General features: G+C 36.1%; 1 long non-coding RNA gene across 1 annotated transcript in view; it reads right to left on the bottom strand.

Moving 5' to 3' along the window:
- Nucleotides 1-21,550: 21,550 nt before the first annotated feature.
- The window catches only part of LOC110206737 (uncharacterized), a 30,689-nt gene continuing 29,228 nt past the window's right edge, over nt 21,551-23,011 (bottom strand). The window contains exon 3 of the long non-coding RNA XR_002324006.1: nt 21,551-21,863. This is a non-coding gene — a long non-coding RNA (uncharacterized LOC110206737). The remainder of the gene's footprint in view (nt 21,864-23,011) is intronic.

Below are 23,011 nucleotides of genomic sequence, written 5' to 3' on the forward strand. Positions count from 1 at the left end.
AGCTGATAAAGTAATTCACAAGAAAACATTAATGACTGAGCTCAGTTTACTGTATTATCTTTTCCAAGGCTATTTGCATATTGAAAGTGCATGGCAAGGTAGGTGATAGCTTCCCAGGGAAATGAAACTCCTATGGAAGAATATCAAGCCTTGTAGTTGTCAGGTGAAGAAGAGATGCTTTCTTAGCAGAAAAGCCTTCCCAGTTAACCTGAAATTACATGATGTAGGGCAGTGGTATCAAATTCAAATTAAAAAAAAAAGATGGACACTAATAGACAAATAAAGATCCTTGTGGGCTGTGTGTTGATTTAGTTATTTTCATTGTATTTTTATGTATTTTGCTAAATATTTCTCAATTACATTTCAATCTGGTTGGGGCAGTGTTGACAGCAGTGGAAATTGTGTTTGAAACCTTTGATGTAGGAAACCTCCTACTATGCTTGTAGATAACAATGGCCTTGTCTTTGTTCCTCACAATTTGAAATAAATATCTACCATAAACTCATTAACTTTGGTTTTCCTGCTCATGCTTAGTAAGGACTCATAGTGACACAGTGACAGTCAATTTGTTGTGATTACATACCCCAAACCGTGGAGAAAGCAGAAGAGGTTATTCAATTGACAATAACATAGCTGAGATATATATAGGCAATCCTGAAAAAGCATTGAGCTCAGCTGGAATGGAAGTATTGTAGGATGCCATTTTCTTTGTTACTATAGAAACAGTAAAATGTCAACTATTTTTAGAACTCTACTCTAGGATTAAAGCAGCCATGCTAGTTATCAGTATGTTTAAAGATGCCAGCAACATATGTCAAGGAAGTGATTAATTTCTTCAGAAATTTATATTTTCATGGCCTTTTTATTTTCCTAAGAGAATTTCACTTCTCTGAAGCTACCTTCACCCTTATGATACCCTGACGGATCTTAAATGGGCATAGTACATATAGTTCATGATTTGTTATTATTGATATGTCTATTATTTTTATGCCCATGGAGTTAACTGAGAGGAACTAATTCTGTTTATGTACTGTTTATGTACTGGTTTATGGTGTTTACAGCAGTGAACACCCTACTTGGTACACAGATGCTGCAATTAACAGGCCTCTGTTTTCACTTAGTTAATTCTTTTCATTGACTACTTTTATTCTTTTGGGTGCAAATTGCTTAAACCTTGCCCAAGCCTGAAAATGCATTATGCTGGAGAGTTTGAAGAGGCATTTTTGGAATTAGTTTTAAATATGAACTCTACAGCTCCATTTTAGCAAAGATGGGAGTGGAAGAAGGAAGGGGTGTTTGAATCTAAAACATGCTGTGTATGTGTTGCTTAATGAGGAGCTCTTTTACCAAAGTCTGAAATGGTAATGGCATTATGTTGTCAGTCATTCTTCTCCTGAAGCCATTCCCAATATTCCCCAGGCTAACGTTTAGTAAATTAACATCTTGAATCCATGTGTTAGAGACAACTGTTGTGTCTTCTGCATAACACCCAGAATATGGAAGGGGACTATTTTATGGATTCTGTTTAAGAATCAATATTAAGAGTGTAATAGAGTTTGAAATGATGATTCTTTGTAGCTCTGTGGGTTATTTTAGATACAAGGGTTAAAGTGTTCATGCCAATGTTGTGGTATGGAAATAAATCTACATTTGACACAGATGAAAGATAAAAGATAAACTGTGAAAGCAGCAAACTGGGATACAAAAAGCAGTTAATGTACAGAGAAAGAAGTGGCTATTTATTAACATTTAAATTTGTAATATTGTTTTTAAAATTTTTCTGTTGCATGTAATTTGTTTTTAAATTAGTGCTTGTTTTTAAAAACAGACCTATGTTTGAAAATATTTAGCAATTAAGGTGCTGTAGTTTACCTAATTTTCTTTATGATGTAATTTCTTAGTCACTATCACTAATTCCAGAGAACTGCTTAAAGTGACAATTAACTAGGGAAGGATACCATTCTGTAATCAAAATGATTTTATGGAATGTGCCCTGAAAATATGTCCTCTCCTGCATATTACCAGAAGCGGAAAATATGTCCTCTTTTCTGAAGTGACTTTAATACTTTTTTTTTTTGTTTTGATTAGGCAATTGGGGTTAAGTGATTTGCCCAGGATCAAACAGCCAGTAAGTGTCAAGTATCTATGGTCACATTTGAACTCAGGTCCTCCTGACTCCAAAGCTGGAGCTCTATCCACTACACCACCTAGCTGCCCCAAAATGTCCTCTTTGTGTCCTCTTCTTTTTTTTTTTCTTTTTTTGGAGAAGCAATGGGGTCAAGTGACTTGCCCAGGGTCACACAGCTAGTAAGTGTCAAGTGTCTGAGGCCAGATTTGAACTCAGGTCTTCCTGAATCCAGGGTCAGTGCACTATCCACTGTGACATCTAGCTGCCCTGACTTTGATACTTTTGTACTGCTATTTTTAGGAAGTTCAAAATCATCCTGGATGCTAGACAAATTTATCTAATGCAAAAGAATTAAAAATTAATGCTTTTTGATTAGAGCAGAATGTTGTTGATTGATTAGTTTATGAGGATTAGAGTCTATTGATTAAGAGGTGATAGATGGGAACCAAGATGGCAGAGTAAGAGGTGAGTTTCTCTTCCCTCCCTTATTAACCTCTGAAACCCCAGAAAATATTACCCTAGGAAAAACCCTGGAATAGCTGAATCAGAAGAAAGATGGGGTGCAGCAGTCCAGTGGCCCAGGTAGCTTGAGGAATTGACAGGAGGGTCCCCTCTTGCTCTGGGGAAGGGAGAGCGGTACAGAATAGGAAGCATCCCAGCAAGCTAGTAGAAAGCCCCACCTCAGCATACCAGGAGGAGATCCTGAAGCCAGGTAGTGCAACAGGTGAGCACCAACACCTGGACCCCCAAGTGCCTCACTGAGGGCAGGGGAACCAGTAGAAACCTGCTTGGAAAATCACCAGGTGCCTGGGCATTCTACAGCAACCAGCTCTCCCAGTGCCTCAGCAAAACTAAGGGAAGCAGTGCTCCAAGGGGCCCCAGGTGGATAAACACCCTAAACATCCATCTGAAAGAAGCTGAAGAAAGCAAAATGAAGTAAAGGCTCAGGTGAGTAGGAAATCTCCAGGAGCCACACGACTCAATCCTACCCCTAGAGTTCCAGTGTTTCTGATTCTAGCCCAATACCAGGTAAACTGCCAGAACCCTACAGCCTCCAACTGCCAGCATTGGAGGTCTTTTCACAAAGCTAGTGACCAGGCCCTAGGCTCCCAACACAAGAAGCTTGGGTCAGTGCCCTCTGCTCCCCAGCAGGAGAGCTCAATCTTTTTAAAGGCCAGGAAATAAGCAAACACCATGAGCAAAAAGAAACATACCATAGATTCATATTATGGGAAGAGTGAAGATCAGGCCAAAATTCTGAGGAGGACAACATTTTCAACAAACCCACATCTGGAACCTCAAAAGTGAATATGAACTGGTCTGAAGCCCAAAAAGCCTTCTTAGAAGAGCTCAAGATGGATTTTAAAAGTCAAATAAGAGATGTAGAAGAAAAAATGGGAAAAGAAATGATGGGTATGTAAGAGAGAGTTAACAGCTTGGAAAAGGAAGTACAATTTTTACAAATTAACTGTAGAAAACAAGTCCTTAAAAATACAATTGGCCAACTGGAAAAAAAAAAAAGTACACTGAAGAAAATAAGTCCTTAAAAAATACAATTGCCCAAATGAAAAAAAAAAAGTACACTGAAGAAAACAAATCCCTAAAAAACATAATTGGCCAAATGGGGAAGGAGGTACAAAATCTAATACGAGAAAACAATTTGTTAAAAATTAGAATTGGGCAAATGGAATCTAATGACTCTATGAGAGAGCAAGAATCCATCAAACAAAAACAAAAGAATGAAAAAAACAGATCAAAATATAAACTACCTCATTGGTAAAACAACTGACCTGGAAAACTGATCTAGGAGAGACAATTTAAAAATTATTGGTCTACCTAAAAATCACGATGAAAAAAAGAGCCTGGACAGCTTCTTTCAGGAAATCATAAAGGAAAACTTCCCTGAGGTCCTGGAACCAGAGGGTAAAATAGCCATAGAAAGAATCCACTGACCACCCACTGAAAGAGATCTCAAATTGAAAACACCAAGGAATATAGTAGCCAAATTCCAAAATTACCAGGTCAAAGAGAAAATACTGCAAGCAGCCAGCAAGAAACAATTTAAATATCATGGAACCACAGCCATGATTATGAAGGACCTTGTAGCTGCTACATTACAAGACTGTAGGTCATGGAATATGATATTCCATAAGGCAAAGGAGCTTGGATTACAACCAAGGATCAACTACCCAGAGAAATGAACATAATCTTTCAGGGTGGGAGATGGATATTCAACGAAATCAGAAATTTCCATGCATTCCTGATAAAAAGACCAGAGCTCAACAGAAAATTTGATCTTCAAATACAAGACTCAAGAGGCACATAAAAAGGTAAATAGGATAAAGAGAAACAACATGTTATTAATAAAGGCAAACTGTTTACATCCCTACAAGGGAAGATGACACTTGTAACCCTTTAGAACTGTATTGTTATTACACCATGTGTAAGAGGTATACATAAAGGGGGTGGGTATAAATTGACTTTGATGTAATGATAAAAAAAAAGTTAATCAAGTGAGTTAAATGGATTCAAGTAAATGGATTAATCTGATCTAACTAAGAAAATGTACTGAGAGAAAAGGAAAGGAGGAGGCAGACATGGGTAAATTACATTACAGGAAAAGGCACAAAAACTTGTTACAGCAGAGGGAAAGAAGGGAGGGAGATGAGTGTTGTTTGAACCTTACTCTCATTAGATTTGGCTCAAGAAGGGAATAACATAATCAGTTAGATATAGAAATCTAATATGACCTATAGGCAGTGGGAGAGAAAAGGGGAAAGAAAAGGGAGGGGGCTAATAGAAGGGAGATGGAACTAAGGGAGGTGGTGGTCAAAAGCAAAATATTAGGGAAGAGGGAAAAGGAGAAAGGAGAAACAAATGCATAAACGGAGCGGGGGAAAGGATGGAGGGAAAGACACAGATAGTAATCATAACTGTGAATGTGATATATGAATGTGATGGTTTATTATTGTGCTATGGGAACTGATGAACAGGCAGACTTCAGAACAACCTGGAAAGACTTATATGGGTTGATGCTGAGTGAGGTAAGCAGAGCCAGCAGAGCATTGTGCACAGTAACAGTTGTGTGATGACTCATATTGATAGACTTAACCATTCTCAGCAATACAAGGATCTAAGACATCTCCAAAGCCCTCATGATAGAGAGTGCTGTCTACATCCAGGGAGAGGACTGTGGAGTTTGAATACAAATCGAAGCATATTACTTACTTTTTTTCTCTTCTGTTGTGTTTTGTTTCCTCTTTCTGGTGGTTCTTCCTATTGGTTCTGATTCTTACTTACAACATCACTAATATGAAAATATGTTTAATAGGAATATATATGTATAGCCTATATCAGATTGTGTGCTGTATTGGGGAGGGAGGGGGGAGGGAGGGGGAGAAAAATTTAAAACTCAAAAGCTTATAGAAGTGCGTATTGATAAATCAATATTACATATATAATACATGGGGGAAGAAAAAAGAGATATAGACAAGCCCTGATAACAGAATTGAAGACAAGTTAAGTGAGATGCTAGCTCTGTAACTCTTTAACCTCAACCAGCATTGTAAAATATTCAGAAAATGTAAGATCATGGTGACCTCAATTTTTTATGGGCCCTCTTATAAGCACTTTAGTGACAAAGGCTTTCTCATAACAAAGTAAAGGAAACACGTGAAGCAGTTATCCAGAAAATTCCTTGCCGGCCCCCCATCCCAAAGGTGTTGTGGCCTTAATCAGGTAGATACTTCCATATTTCATGAATAAGTTATTTTGTAGTTGTGGGGACTACTTCAATGGACATTTTACAGAGAGTATTGTTTCAAGTTGCTGTTGAAAAGGAAAACACACACACATGTAAAATGGGAAGAAAAACATATATAAAAAGAAAATCAAAGCTATATATTTTAACTATTTGTAGCTTGATCATCTTACCTATCACTCTATCTCCTCAGGAAAGGCATTTGGAAAACATCAAGAACATACAATGGAGGAAGGTATGAGGAAACATTTGAGAAACACCACCTGAGTGAACAGATCAGGAGGAAAAAAAAACCCATTAGGGAAAGTGAAACACTAAGGAAAGTTGAAATAATTATCTTTGGAAAAATGACTGATAGGGAAATTCTTTTGCTCTTTCTTTCCCCAGCTGAAAAGAAAGAAATGGCAAGAATGGAATCAAAGGAAATAGGGGAGAAATGAGGATGTGTTAATACTTTGAAGGATGCATGAAGGGCTATAAAACTAAAAGAGAGTTAAAGGGTTTTGACGAATATTCAGGCTTTTGGTGGGGCTGTGAGTTGGCATTATCTTTAGGCATGAACATCTTTGAGCTATTTAGTCTTTGGAGATAGGGAGAGGTGCCTTTTGTTTAGGAGATGTCAGTCAGGATGGTCAAGGAAGGAGTAACGAGTATGCATAAACTTTTGGTGGGAAAAAATGTTCATTCACTAATTACAAAAGTATTTCAGGAAAAAATCAAAGCATTTGTTGCAAAGATAATTAGAAAAATTTCTCTATCTAGTCTGTTTCACTTTTCAAATAGAAATATGATCTATCAGGGTGTTTTCCTATCTTTTCCCAATTTGAATAACATCTAATGACATTCCATGGTGTCCAACATTTGTATTCTGCTAATTAGTCAGTTAGAAACGCACACTTAGGAAGCCCAGACAGTAGAAGTAGATGAAGGAGACTTCTGACCTTTCAAGATAGTGTAGAATTTGTTGTATATTTAAAATGAATAGCAAGTCATACATAGCAGATTTGCAGTTTCATGTGCAATCATCTTTTTTATTATGCTATGTTATGGAAATCTTGTTTTTTTCCCATAAATTGACAATGAAATATTTTTTAAAAATATTCTGAGTCATCATAACCTCAGATTCTTCCAAGGCACCAATGTGGAGGGCTATAGTGTACCTTATCTGAAAGTTCACTAGGTCTCCCTCCTCACCTTGTTTTGCTTTGTGGGACTTTTTGGGAGACTTTTGGGGATTTTTTTAGTCATACCCTTATTCAGTGAGACTAACATCCACACTAATATAGCTAAGTGTCTGAAGTCATGAACACCTGAGTTCAAATCCTGTCTCAGATACAGCTAGCTTTTGAATTTGGGCAATTCACTTGTTTGTCTCTGTCTCAGTTCCTCAAAATGTAAAATTGGAATAGTAATAGCACCTACCTCCCAGGGTTGTTGTAAAAAGTAAATGACATAATATTTGTAAAGTGATTAGGACAGTCCCTGGTATATAGTAGGTGTTACAAGTATTCTAGATATTATTAATAATAATAATAATTATTATTTTGTACCACCACCTCCAACTGAGTACAGTTTTGTCTATGAAAGACTCTGTGTATTCCCCAAAGATCTTAAGATCTTTTCTCTTTTGTAAAATTGAGGAAGTAATTTCTATTGCTCTCCAGGAGTATGGAATGAGTAAAAAGGCCACAAGAAAAAAGAATGGGTGAATTTGGCTGGACAGTGTAGAATTCCATTTCCATTGATCTGTGTACTCAGTCTTCCTTTTATTTTTCTTTTTTTTCTTTCATTCTTCTCTTTTTTTTAAGCTAGGCATTGGGCTTAAGTGACTTGACCAGGGTCACACAGCTAGTGAGTGTTTTGTGTCTGAGGACAGATTTGAACTCCTGAGTCCAAAGCCAGTGCTGTATCTACTGTGCCACCTAGCTGATCCCTATCAGTCTTCCTTTTCAATGAGAACCACCTTTGGTAAACAAACATCTAGATCTCTGTTGACTTTCAGGCAGATACTGAAAAACAAAGAAACAAACAAAAAAATAAAAGCTTTCATTATTCTGGGTTTAGGGACAAGAACATGGATCACAAGAATACTTTGGCCTACAATGCAGAATGGATGTTAAAAAGATACTTACCATTGAGAGAGCTTTACAAAATTATAGAAAATCAAAATTACATATAGAAGCAAGCAATTTAGCTGCAATTTATTTTTTTATCAGTATATTCACAAAATAAAGCCCTGTTTTCAGACCACATGACAAGTGATTTATTGTCCATTTTTTCTACCTTGACACTTTTTTATGAAACAAAAATGTTGAGACATATGTCTTACTAAAATGCTGTCTTTTTCTGTACTACAGGCAGCTTTAGGGGGGGCAGTTTAGTTGGCTTCCCTATATTCATATTATTCTTGAAGAGTCATTTAGATGTAGGGCACATTTCCCTCCTTACATACTATGGTGTATAGCTTGTTTTCAGATTTCAAAGCATAACTGATAGGTACTATTGGCCAATGGCTAGTTTATTTGCAGTGAATTCCTAGTTAAAACCTGTCATATCAGAAACCCATTTATCCAAAGAAGTAATTTTTTAAAAAATTGCTCTCTAAGCTATAATTATGTGGAGCATGAATTACACACACAGGAATATACATAGTCCTTTTTGCATATGACATTTTCATCATAAAAGTGGCTTTCGTATTCATAAGATATAAGTGATGTTAGCTGGGTGCCAAGATCACTTAGATCCTGAAAGCTCAATTCATCATAATGGTGGAAATGAATGCAACTCAATGTTCAATCGACATTAACGAGGATGACTTTCCATGGCACCTTTAGTATATCTCTCTGCACTTGCTTAGGTCACATGGGAACCTGGCTTCTTGTTCCCCTTGCAATTTAACACAACTCCCAGTAGATGGTGATGTTATCACTGCAGTTACTGTTCAGTATTGTGGTTCCTGCCTTCAGAAATCCTTATTTTCTGCCCTGTATCTGCAGAGGTCTAGCTAGTAATCTGATGCCCAAAGTAAGCCCATTAAACACACTTGGCGCAAGTAGCAAGAAGGCACATTGAAATCAACTTTTAGAGACAGATTCAGTTGACCAGGGGAAGGCGTGGATAATGCAGAGAGAAGCCCCAGACTACAGAGAGTGTAGAAGACTACCTTGTTGAGGAGAGACAGAAAACCCTGGAACACAGTGGGACTTGATGGGGCAGATAGAAGAGTGAAGCTGGTCCAACAAGTGACTGCTAGGATGAGAGGAAGTATATTATTTGGCTTTTTCCAAAGTTCAGCAATTATTCTGGCTAATGTTTAAATTTATACCCAAACATCAACTGAAGAATGTTGTTAGAAAGAAGGTCCTTTATTTCATGGAGAAGTTTAGAACTATTGAGAGAGTTATGCAGTCTCCCAAAGAGCATCTAGCTTACTCTCTTCTTCCTATTTAATGCAGGGCCCAGCTTAAATCCGTGCGGAACATCTGTCAAATGTATAGTGCTAATGATTAGGCTGCATAGTTTGTCTATTATCACTTGGACAAAAGACATTCTTCATCAATATATTTTTTCCACTGTGTATGGTTCAAACTAATCCTTGAGCAATTGTGGATCTAATTTGGGTGACACTAGATAAGAGTGCTTAACTTGGTGTCTATGAACTTATTTTTTAAAGTTGATCATTGTATTTAAATATCAGTTGTTTTCAATATGACTTTCTTCATAATCCTATATATTTATGCATTTACTGTTTTTAAAAAGATCATTCTGTGATGGGGCCCATAGGCTTTGACATTTTATCAGTTCTCAGTTCAACTTATTTTCCTTTTCCTGTGTCTCTGTAACATTTTAGGGGAATTCTGTGTATCTTATAATTCAAGTATAACCAGAAATTTAGGGAAGGAATTTTTAGGCCTAGGATAGTGTTTCATTCAACCAGGGAGCCTGTACTCAGAGACAACAGTAGGAGGCAGCTTCAAGAAAGGGCCTTGAATTCCATAAGACCTGGCAAACATTTAAGACTATATCTAGAAGAACATTATCTAGCATCTATTTCAGACAAATCTGTGGCTGATTTTGAGACAATGACCCAATGATGAGTTCAAGATCAATAAACAGTAATAGAAATAGAGTATGCAAAACAAAGGAAATGGTAATATCCTTTTCCTCTGCACCAGTGAGGTCATATGTGAGATATTATTTGAAGGATTATTACATGGTAAGGTAATTAAAGGTGCTCTTCTTAGCCCTAGAGCAGAGAAGTAGAAATCACAGGTGACAATTTGAGAAAGGAAGATTTTGGTTTTATGCAATCAGAACTATCTAAAACATGCTATCTCAGATGTTCAGGTATCAGTGAGTTCCCATTTTCTAGAAGTCTTCAAGCAGAAAACAGATGATTATTTGATAGCAATATTGTACAAGGGATTTTTGTTCAGATATTTGTTGATGAATTTGGAGGTCCTGTTTAATTGTTATTCGATGATTCTGTAATTTACAGTGCAATTCTTTCCCCACTAAATTTGTCCTCTCCTAACACCAAATGTCTATTCTGTAGATAAAACATATAAATGATGTGGTAGTATACCTATGCTTTCTTTACCCTGGATGTAGGCATATGGCCATCTGGAGTTATATCAATGAAGTAGTTAAGAGATTGTCTAAAATATTCCCCTCTTTTTGTAATATTTAGTTTCGTTTTAAAGTCAACTTTATAGCAATCTGCTAAATTGTTGCTGTCATAAAACTAAAATATTATTTCCTTAATACTATCAATCTTACTACTAGATTTAAATAGTACCAAATTTTATTTTCTTTCCAATTAAAGTGATTGGATACGATTTTAAAATTTCTGTATAGAACTCTCCTTCTGAAAACATGTGCAAGGTGACGTCTAGAAAACTGTTTGCCACCCCCTTTGTTTTTTTTTTTCTTTTTACATAATCCGGATATACCTGTTGAGTTTCACTGGAGCAGAATCAAATCAAAGGGAGCTGGAGATTTTCTCTTCTTCCAGCTAAAATTGAAATACATTTGGCTTTGAATCACGCATCAAGAAGAATCTGGAATGTAATCAAGATATATCGCTGTGATTGCTGGGACTTGGATCAGACAGACATTCAAATTGAACAGAATGATTGTCTTTTCATTTCATTGTGCTTTGTGCTTGGGAATGCTGCTAACTAGAGGTGCTCCTTGTGTGCACTTTTCACAGCTACTGCTAGGATATAACATTGTCTGAAAATTAGCATTTTTGCTTACATCTACACAGATCTTCAAAGAAATTCATTTGATTAGATAAATTGAAAACCAATTAAATTCAATAATCCCTCCTCCAGTCCTCAACAAAACAAAACAAAACTATATTGTGTACTGATGTGTATGACTTATAGAAAAGAGGGCATCCAGATCTGCAGGTCACATGGATAGGGTGATATATTAGTCCAAATTCAGTCCTACTTTTTCTTATTTCTGTACAGTCTATCCCAAGTTTCATTTTAATGTAATTTCCACCCATCTTTACTAGTAGTTTCCCTACTTTAACTTGCAGTGTAGTGACGGCTGTCATATCCTGTTTTCATCCACCCACACAAAGAAGGCTACATACCACAGGAAGGATTTTTTCCTGCTTTTTTGCTAAGTTTTCCTCACATTACAGTAAAGGCTGAACTTTTAAGGAATCTTACTTATAACTATATTGAATAAGAAAGAACATAATACTATTTTCAAAGGTCATTTTGCCAATCATATATTTTATCCTTCCTAAGTCTTAAGCAATAAATTTACCTCCCTCACCATTGACCTTCTTTCACCCTCACAATATGTCTCTCTAACCCAGCTTATGTTCTTGAAAGCTACCATAAGAAAAATAACAACAAAAACAACTACAACAAAAATGAAACATTTAAGAATATCAGTATTTAGGTATTTATTTAGCAGGATCTCCCAAAAAATATTAACCTCCACATATCAATTTGTAATTGTTTCAATAGATAGGTAATGTAAGTTTTTTTATTTTTATGTCACAGAATTAACAGAAACTAGGCCTTTTCTAGGGACTAATGTAAGTGGCAGATATTACGTTCTCCTTTCAGAGGATTGCTAAAATGCATGACAATGGTGGTCCTAAGGGTCCACATCCTATATACCCTCCAAGAAATCATCGTTACTTTCCTAATCTACACTCCTGTCCTAGACATATTCACCTTCTTCCACTCAACCACAAAATCCCAGGGTTATAGGAGAAATGATGATAGGGATTTTACTGATGCTTCTTCCGGGAGGAAGAAAAATAGTTTCCATGCTTCTGTTTTCTTGCCCTGGGCTAAAGAACCCTTAAGTTTACCTGACAATACTCATTAAATCAAATCCATATGGCAGCAATCAATTGAATGGAAAGAGGGAAGCAAGTGCCAATTCTAGTTTTTAGACTAATTTTAAAATTACTCACAGTAGGTCATTTTAATAGTGCTGCAAAATGTAATCTCAAAGCTTGCTTTAGATAATACTCTCTTACTTATTGTCTAACTTTTACGTGTTAGAATGTGAACTCCTCAAAAGCATGGATAGTTTTTGCTTTTCTCTATATCTCTAACACTTAGCACAATTCACAGCACATAGTACAAACTTAGTAAATGCTTATTGACTCACTGTTAAATTAGAAACGTAGAATTAGGACATCTCAGTGAATGCCTAAAATTAATTACACTGGTATAATAACTACATATGAATGTTCTTTGATTTTAAAGAGTTAGATATAGAGTGGATAGATGGATATAGATATATGAAGTTCGATTTAGAGTGTATAGTTATAGTTAGATATATGGTGAGAGAGCTATCCTTTATAACATCTTTCTATTTTGAATGAGAAGTTGTAATGAGTGTTAGCTAGGTGGAACAGTGGATAGAGCACCGGCCCTGGAGTCAAGAGGACCTGAGTTCAAATCCGGATTTAGACACATGACACTTACTAGCTGTGTGACTCTGGACAAGTCACTTAACCTCAATTGTCTCACAAAAAAAAAAAGTTTAAAAAAAGTTGTAATTAAAACAGACTAGCTAGTTGTATTCAGTACCCTTTGTGTTCTTACTGAAAGTTTTACTTTCCAACTCACCAGAATGCAGCCTTAGGCATCTTAAAATAATTCTCTATTCTGACAAGGACCCACTCCTAATTGAATAATAACATTTGATGAGATTGAGTTAATACTGAGATACAATCTGCTTGAATGATTTTCCCACCTGCTTCAGAATCAGAAAGCCGTAAGAGGTGGATTGAACCTGAAGTTTCTTTGGCCCTTCCATGTGTGCTTTTCATATGTTGTCATTGCCACCTCACATAAATCTAATTAATTCAAGTTCAAATTTGCATTTCAAGCACTATTTGCATTAGACAAATATAATTTATATATTACCATCTGTGTAGAAAGATTATTAAACAATAAAGAATTAAAAGATAAACAGCAAGCCTGGCAGCACCGTATCCTGAATCCGAAGCATATGACATGAAAATCTGAAAGATTTGTTTAAGGGTTTCTTAATTGTTTTAAGGTGCTGACTGAGTTGGTGAAGCAGAAAGAAGTACATGAATGTGCAAAAACTGCATCGATTCTGGATTACCAGCTCTAGGAATTTAGCTAATTATCTGATTAGTGTACATGGTCACATTTTATTCATTTAAATTTAGATTGTGTAGATTTAACTTCTTATTGCAGTTTGATAATATAAATGTTAATGAATTCCATATGTCTTATATACGACAATTTGCATTTCCTATAACACTTGAGAAGCATGATGATGCACTTTAAAAATGAACTTTAGGAATAATGGCCTAATGTTACCTAATACTTTTGATAGGAAGCAACAATTAGCAAGCACTTTAATCATGTTTCCTTTTAAATTTCTAATGTTGATGATGATAGGTAAAATTTGTATAGTGATTTAAAGTCTACAAATCACTTTACAAATAGAAATCTCGTTTTGTCCACACAACAACCTTGGGAAGTAACTCCTATCATGGTTCCCTTTTCAGAGATGAGAACATTAAGGAAGGCAGAGGTAAATGACTTGCCCCAGCAAAGCAACATGGCCAATAAGTGTCTGAGGTAGGTTTTGTGCTCAAGTATTCCTTGCCATGACCAGTGTTCAATCTACTGCAACATGTAGCTGCCTCTAAATTTGGGGACAAGGAGACAGAAATAAACTTTTATATACAAAGGCAATTATTTATTTATCAAATAACAAATTCTGCTTCCTTTATTTGTTTAGTCATTTCAGTCAGGTCCAATTCTTTATGACCCTACTTGGGGTTTCCTTGGCAAAAACAAATGGTTTACCATTTCCTTCTCCAACTCATTTATCAGATGAAGAAAGTAAGGTAAGCAGGGTTAAGTGATTTGTCCAAGGTCACACAGCTAGTGTGTTGAGGCCAGATGTGAACTTAGGTCTTCCTGATTCCAGCCCCTCACTGTATACACTATACCACCTAGCTTACCACTTTACTTATGACTGATGGGGGTAGCAGTGTTAGCAACAAAACAATTTTGTCAGCAATAGTTGCTAGACAAACGACCTCCCCCCCCGCCCAAGGTAAATATGTCTTAACTAATGAATACACTATTGAGATAGGATGTTGGCCACTAAATTATAACAGGGACTTTCACAAAGTAGAAATCTATCTGCACAGTAATAGCAAAGATTTTTAGGTGAACTTATGATGTAGAGAGTTTTATTATAATATCATATCATATTAATCCTCCCCAGTGGGTTTTTATATATGTACTTTGGGTAGCAGAATGCACAGTTCTACTTTGCCTTTGTGTATGTTTCTGTAACCAGGGGACTGTGGCTTGAATCTAATTCAAGATATTTGGATCAGACCCAAAATATTTGATGGTGCTTTCTGCTCTGCTTTGCTAAGTTGCTGGTTCCTTCTTGGAGCCCAGATCACTTTCTGAGAGGCATAGTTCAGTAAATGCTTTTGCTTGGGTTGGAGATGGTCTGAGTTTATTAATTCTTTTAAGATGACCCCACAGCACACCTTGAACCTAAACATGACCATTAATAAATTATTTTTATTTTGTATTTTGGAGATATACTTGCATGTTTGAATTCATTAGTTTTTTTTTTAATTCATTTCGTTCTAGTACATCAATCTAATCAATACCCATTATCTACAAATAGCATACAACTTTGGCTTATTGAATAAAATGGCAGCATTAAACTACTGTCATGCTACTAGTTATTATTGTTGTTCAGTCATTTTTCAGTCACATTTAACTCTTCATGACCCCATGTAGGGTTTTCTTGGCAAAGATACTGGAATGGTTTGTCATTTCCACCCAGTTAACTTTACAGATGAGGAAACTGAGTCAAACAGGGTTAAGTGATGTGCTGAGGGTCACATAGCTAATAAATGTTTCAGGCTGGATTTGAACTTAAGAAGATGAGTCTTCCTGAATCCAGAGCCAGCATTATGCCACCTGGCTTCCCAAGGAATTCCCAAGGAATGATAGGATCTTATTTATATCTGGATTTAGATAGATTTAGATCTGGAAACGATCATAAATCCTGGCTACTGATTAAGGGCTGTACATCAATAAATAAGTACTTTGCATCTAGACCTTGAATAGCCCAAATCTTCCCAAACAGTTTTGCTACTTCATTTTCTTTTCCTTTTTTTCTTCATTAATTACATTATTTTGTGGTTAGATTTATCTAGTTCAGAGAGGGGGAGGTTGAGGTCCCCCACTAGTATAGTTTTGCTTTCTATTTCTCCCTGTAACTCCCTTAATTTCTCCAAGAATTTGGATGCTATACCACTTGGTGCATATATGTTTAGTGATGATATTACTTCATTGTCTATGGTACCTTTTAGCAGGATGTCGTTTCCTTCCTTTTCTCTTTTAATAAGATCTATTTTTGCTTTTGCTTTTTCTGAGATCAGGATTGCTACACCCCCCCCCTTTTTTTTGTACTTCAGCTGAAGCATAATATGTTCTACTCTAGCCTTTTACCTTTACCGTGTGTGTATCCCTCTGTTTCAAATGTGTTCCTTGTAAACAACATATCGTAGGATTACGGTTTTTATTCCATTCTGCTTTCCATTTCCATTTTATGGGAGAGTTCATCCCATTCACATTCACAGTTATGATTACTATCTGTGTCTTTCTCACCATCCTGTTCCCTCCTCCCCCATTTATGCTTTCCTTTCTCCTTTTCTTCCTTTCCCTACTCACTAGAATTTTGCTTTTGACCACTGTCTCCCTCAATCTATCCTCTCTTTTATCAGGCCCCTCCCTTTTATTTGCTTTTTCCCTTACCATTTCTTCCCTCTCTTCTATTCCTCCTTCCCTTTTCTTTCCCCTTTCCCCTCCTACTGCCTATATGGCAAGTTAGATTTCTATACCTAACTGAGTATGCTATTCCCTCCTTGACACAAATCAAATGGGAGTAAAATTCATACAGTGCTCATCTCCCATCCTTCTCTATCTCTTTTGAAATATGTCTTTGTGCCTCTTCATTTTATGTAATTTACCCATTTCTTCTTCCTCATTTCCTCTTCTCCCATTATAGTTCCTTTTTACCACTTCATTAGGTTTTTTATCATCACATCAAAGTCAACTTAAACCCACCCCTCTGTCTATGTAATCTCTTCTAAATGTCATAATAAAGATACAATTCTCAAAAGTTATAAGTATCATCTTCCCATGTAGGAATGCAAACAGTTTACCCTTATTGAATAACATGCCACCCCCTTCCCTATTTACCTTTTTATGTCTCTCAAGTCTTGTTTTTGAAAATCAAATTTCCCATTGATCTCTGGTCTTTCCATCAGTAAATTCTGAAAGTCCCTTAATTCATTGAATATCCACTCCTCCCCTCAAAGATTATGCTCAGTTTTGTTAGGTAGTTGATCCTTGGCTGTAATTCAAGCTCTTTTGCCTTGCTGAATATCACATTCCAAGCCTCCTGATCTTTTAATGTAGAAGCTGCAAGGTCCTCAATAACTCTATGATTCCACAATATTTGCATTGTTTCTTTCTGGCTGCTTGCAGTATTTTCTCCTTGACTTGATAATTCTGGAATTTGGCTACACTATTCCTTGGTGTTTTCCATTTAGGATCTCTTTCAGGAGGCAATTGGTGGATTCTTTTGATGACTATTTTACCCTCTGGTTCTAGGACCTCAGGACAGTTTTCCATGATGATTTATTGAAAGATGCTGTTCAGGACCTTTTTTTTTTTTAAATCATGGTTTTAAGGTAGATTAAAAATTCTAAAGTTATCTCTCCTGGATATATTTTCCAGGTTACTTGTTTTTCCATTGAGATATTTTACATTTTCTTCTATTTTTCATTCTTTTGATTTTGTTTTATTGATTATTGATGTTTCATAGAGTTATTAGCTTCCAATTGACCAATTTTAATTTTTAATAAATTATTCTCTTCAGTTAGCTTTTGTATCTCCTTTTCCATTTGGCCCATGTTACTTTTTAGGAAGTTGCTTTCTTCAGTGTACTTTTTTCCCCCACTGTGTCAATTGTATTTTTAAAGTAATTATTTGATTTTTAACTCCTCCTCCCTTATTTGACTTTAAAAGTCCTTCTTGAGATCTTCCAAGAAGGCTTTCTGGGCTTGAGACCACTTCATATTCCCCACTGAGTTTTCAGATGTGGGTATATTGATAATGTTATCCTCCTCTGATTTTGTGTTTTGATCTTCCCTGTTACCAAGATACTTTTCTATGGTCATTGTTTTTCTATGTTGCTTCTTTCTCATGTTGTCTGCATTTTTCCTGGCTTTTAAAGTTGATTTCTGCTTCTGCGTTACAAAGTCCACTGTCTTGGCCTTCTTATGCTTGGGACTAGGAGCCTGGTTACTGGTTTGCTGAGATAAGGCTTGCCACTGGCTTGCTGCAATGCCTCCTTTTTTGTACTGGTGCCCTTCAGCCCAGCAAGAGGGAACTATGCCCAAAAGGCTACAAAAATGTGTATACCCTTTGACTCAGTAATAGCACTTTTAGGCTTGTATACCAGAGACATCATAGAGATGAGAAAAGGACCCATATGTACAACAATATTTATAGCAACTCTTTTTGTGGTGGCCAAGAATTGGAAATTGAGAGGATGCCCATCAATTGGGGAATGGCTGAGCAAGTTCTGGTATATGAATGTAATGGAATACTATTGTGCTATAAGAAATGATGAACAGGCTGACTTCAGAAAAACCTGGAAAGACTTGTATGATCTGATGCTGAGTGAAGTGAGCAGAACCAGGAGAATGTTGTACACAATAACAGCCATGTTGTGTGATAACTAACACTGATAAACTTAACCCTTCCCAGCAATACAAGGATCTAAGACATCTCCAAAGGCCTCATGATGGAAAATGCTATCCACAAAGAACTATGGGATTTGAATGCAGATCAAAGCATACTATTTTTTTTCTTCTGTTGTGTTTTGTTTTATCTTTCTGGTGGTTCCTTCTATTGGTTCTAATTCTTACTTACAACATCACTAATGTGAAAATATGTTTAATAGGAATGTATATGTATAGCCTATATCAGATTATGCGCCATCTTGGGGAGGGAGGTGGGAAGGGAGGGGGAGAAATATTTAGAAATCAAAAGCTTATGGAAGCGATTGTTGATAATTCAAGATAAATCAATTTAAAAAAAGATGAATGAGGCCAACCCCCCCCAAAAAAAACACCAAAAAAAGAAAAACCTAGGAAGACATGAAAGGGGCTGGCATTTTCCATTGTGTTCCTATTCCCAATTTGCTACACTAGAGACTTTGGGGAGTTTCCCCTTGGGTGAAATCCAATACTCCCTCTTTCTCTCTTAGATGAGCTGAAGAGTAATGTGTGATGTGATAGAGAGTGAGAAGGATTAAGCTTCAAAACAGAGGAGACAAATTATATTTATCCATTAGATTGCTACAGGTATCTTGGAATGAAGAAATTGAACTGAAAGTTCCTTGTTGTGATTGCCTTTGCAAGGACTGAGAGAAGTTCTAAAAGGTCTTCCCATGTCAGTTTGGAAATATGCTCTTCTATTTTTATTTAAACTATTTCCTGTATTCTGATTTTGCTTCATATAAAGAAACCCAGGTTTTGATCAGGAAGAGTCATATTGTTTACTTAGTTTCTAGCAATAAAAAGATGAATGGAGGAAGTTAGGAGTTACATAGAAATATATACATTTTAAATTATGGCAGGTAGTCAAACCTCTGTCCAAATATTAGAATTTTCCAAACTAGGGGCTCTGAGTTATTATAATTTTATTAATAATATTTTAATCTGCTAAAAACTTCATAAAATAGCAGAGAAATTGTGTGGACCTGAGGAATATTATATTTCCCTCTGGCTAAATGTAACTAATTGAAACAAGGAGGACATATTGAATCTCTATTCTTTTATTTGATAAAAGAGAGGGGCAGGGAGTAGAGGGTGCTGACCGAAGTGGTTACACACTAAAGTATTTCTTAGGGAGAAGATAGAAGAGTACTATGATGATTCAGCCCCAGATTAAGAATTTTCATACATACATAACTATATATAGTATGTATGTATATATGTATATATTTTTAGATTTGTCCTGAATGTATTTTAGAATAACAAAAATCAAACAGACCAAAAGTCTGTGACATTAATTCTCTGTCATAACTATAGAGCTTACACATACAGTTCATAATTCACTAATTTTGTGTTTAATACAATATTCACAATGTAAAAATATTTGGTCAAAAATTAGTTTATCTTGTGTCAATATGTGTCAAGCCAATTTAGATTGAAAAATGGACAATCAAACTTGTTGTGCCAGTTAAGATGACCCCAAACAACTAATTCACCAAAAAAAAATATTACTTTAGTGGTTACATACAGACACATTTTAAAAATTTCTTGCACTATTTTATATGAGAGACTCACAGCGTATATTAGAGCGTCAGAGGATTTCAGAGTTGAAGGAGATCTCAGGACCTTTAAAGCCCCACCTTTTCCTGTAAAAGAACCTTTTATATAATATACCAAACGGTCATCCAACCTGTATTTGAAAATCACCAGTGAGAGGTAACCCTCTACCTTCTGAGGAAGGTCATTGAATGGTTGGACAGCCATAATGTTGTGGTGGTCTTTTATTTCCATATGACAAACAAAATCTGCCTTTCAGTTTCTTCCATCAATTGTTCTTAGAGGGTAAAAACTCTAGGGAAAAACAACAAAAAAAGTCTAGTCTCTTAAACATTTGAGTGGCAACTATAACATTTCACACCCCCCCCTTCTCCCAAGTCCTCTTTTGTCTAAGCCCTTTTCTTTTCTCTGTTTCCTTTAAGTGATTGTATTGTATGATCTCAAAGTGTTTCATTGGTCTGATTGCCTTTCTCTGGATGTTCTCCAATGGATAAATGTCCTTCCTAAAATGTGCTATCTCTAATTGAATGCCTTACTCCAAATATAATCTTGTCATTCAGAGAACTGATAGCCTACTGCCCACCTCTTCATAAATCTATATGTCTCATTGCCATCCAAAATTACATTAACTTTTTTGAGCTGCCATATTCTTTAGTGACTCATATTGAACTTACTGATCATTGAAACCCCCAAATGTCTCAACTATTCCTTATAAGTTAAGTTATTAATTTTTGGCAAGCTGCATTCAAGTTTTCATACCGCTTGAATGCTAGATAACATAATGAAACATATAAAACGATAAACTTAAATGCTAATTTGCTATATTATAGCCAAATGACTCACAAGAATGAATAGCTTCTCAAACTACCTAACTTCTTCTTTAGGTATATTTTGTGTATTCATGATTCAGGCACCTGATTTCCTTGTTGCCCGCTCCTTATGATTTAGCAAATTATTCCTTTACCCATGCTGAAATGCATTAGCTCCAATTAAAAGAATCACTTCTATAAACTCCCCTTTTCTTAAAAGGGAAGCTATTATGAATGATTGTTTAGGGATGTAGACACAAAAACTGTCCTATTGGCAGTTTCATTATTATTCTGTCTCTAAAAATTCATATTAATTTCCTAATTTTACAGATGGATAAGCTGAGACACAAAAAGGCTAAGTCACTTTTCCAAGGTTAAACAGTGAGCCACTGGCAAAGCTGGAAATCACTACTCTGGGTGTTTCAGACTCTTGCTTTGCATGCTGAATCACTGCATTTCTGTCTTCTGTGAGGACTGTTTGACATTAATTAAAGAGCTTGACAATAAACACTCATTTACTCATTTTTGCTTTTTATAATGAACAGTGTTTTTGAGTTGGATGCAAAAAAAAAAAAAAAACTCTTTACTTTGGCATGCAAATCTTACTCCAAACCAGCTGAACTGGATGTTTGTCAAACTTGGCATGGACTGCAGTCTCAGACAGAGAGTACACTCCTGCCAAGATTTAGCCTCAAATGAAGTGTCCTGCCAAAGTTATAAGTGACTGACAATTGGAGTTTTACTTTAATCTGCCATATAAACACACTTAACCAATATCCACTGAAAAACACAAACACATCACCACCACCACCAACAGCAACAAGAAGAACAACAACAACAGCATCTGCAAACTTTATTAAAATACGTTGATTTGTCTTATAACTTTGATGAAGCATTCACTTCCCAAAGAATCCGATCTTGAGTTCAATCCCTCAGAGCTGCATTAGTTATTCCATTTGTATTTTATGCCTTTCATTTTGCTCTCCTTTCTCAAATACAATTTTATTTTTCCTATTTATGTTTTGATTTGTATTCCATTTCCATGTTGAGGCTCACTTTCTCTAATATCATATGTGCATTTCATCTTTCAGCAATATGCCCAGAAAATAGCATGATATTTCCTCTTAGCGAGTTATTCCATTTCTTGATGGTTCAGAGGGAATAACTTTGTTGTTCACTAAAGAATTATCCAGCAACAGTAATGCTTTGGAACTCCTGTCTTCTTCCTCACTCTTTTTCCCAACTCCCTCTAAGGACCTAGAGCAGATGAGAAAAAAGGTAAAGAATCAGGGATAAAATAGCATGAGTTTAACTGTTAATGAAAATGAAAGAAATATTATGTTGAAACCATTTGGAGATGTGTTGACTTATTCTTAAACAAGACAGAAAAAAAGAAGCAGAGTACCTGCTTTTTAAAATTTTTTTGGTCACCTTATTTATTTAACTTATATGCAGACTACATCAGACAAAGTGCCAGGCTGGATGAATCAAAAACCAAAATTAAAGTTGCTGGAAGAAATATCAACAATCTCAAATACGCAGATGATAACACTGTGATGGCATAAAGTGAAGAGGAATTAAAAAGCCTCTTGAGGGTGAAAGAGAAGAGCATAAAAGCTGGCTTGAAGCCTAACATCAGAAAAACTAAGATCTTGGCAACTGGTCCCACCACTTTTTTTTTTTAATATGCTTCTCTTGAGTCTTGTATTTGAAAGTCAAATTTTCTTTTCAGTCCAAGGAGCTTTCTTATAGCTACTTCCCTACTCTCTCTCCATTTTCCTTTCCCAGTCCTAATAATTTAATTTTTATTTTGCTCCTGAAATCAAAAAGAGGGTTTGGCAAAAGAAGCCATCACTGGAGCATGTGAGTCTCTCCACTGGGCTTTTTAGATGTCCTTCACCAGTAAGACAGTTAACAAGGCCAAGATCATCAAAGCTTGGTCCTAAGACTGTGGAATTTAAATGTGTAGACAGCCTTTCTAATTCTTAAGCAGCATAGAAACAACTAATATTATCACCTAATTAGATAGAATAAAAGAAATTGCCAGATTAATCTATTCCTCTTCTGGAAGCTACAGCTGGGGTGATTTTCTCCTCATTCTGGTTCCACACTCATCCCCATTTCCCTATTCAACACAGTTCAGTAGCTTTGAAGTGCCTAGTGGTCTCTTGTAACACCTATTCAAATGATTTGAGGCCCAAGGTGCTGATTGCCCTGGATACAAAATTTTCTACTAAGTTTCAGTTCATAAACTTTCCTAACCCTCAACCCGAAGAAGTGTTATGTTATCACAGGATCAAAGAACTATGGATCTAAAGCTAGAAGAGACATCAGAAGCACTGTAATCTAACTTCTTTATTTTTGATCAGGAACCTGAGGTTCTGGCACATTAAGTGACATGCCCA

Source organism: Phascolarctos cinereus, unplaced genomic scaffold (genome assembly GCF_003287225.1).
Source record: "Phascolarctos cinereus isolate Bilbo 61053 unplaced genomic scaffold, phaCin_HiC Scaffold_5;HRSCAF=322, whole genome shotgun sequence".
NCBI lineage: Eukaryota > Metazoa > Chordata > Mammalia > Diprotodontia > Phascolarctidae > Phascolarctos > Phascolarctos cinereus.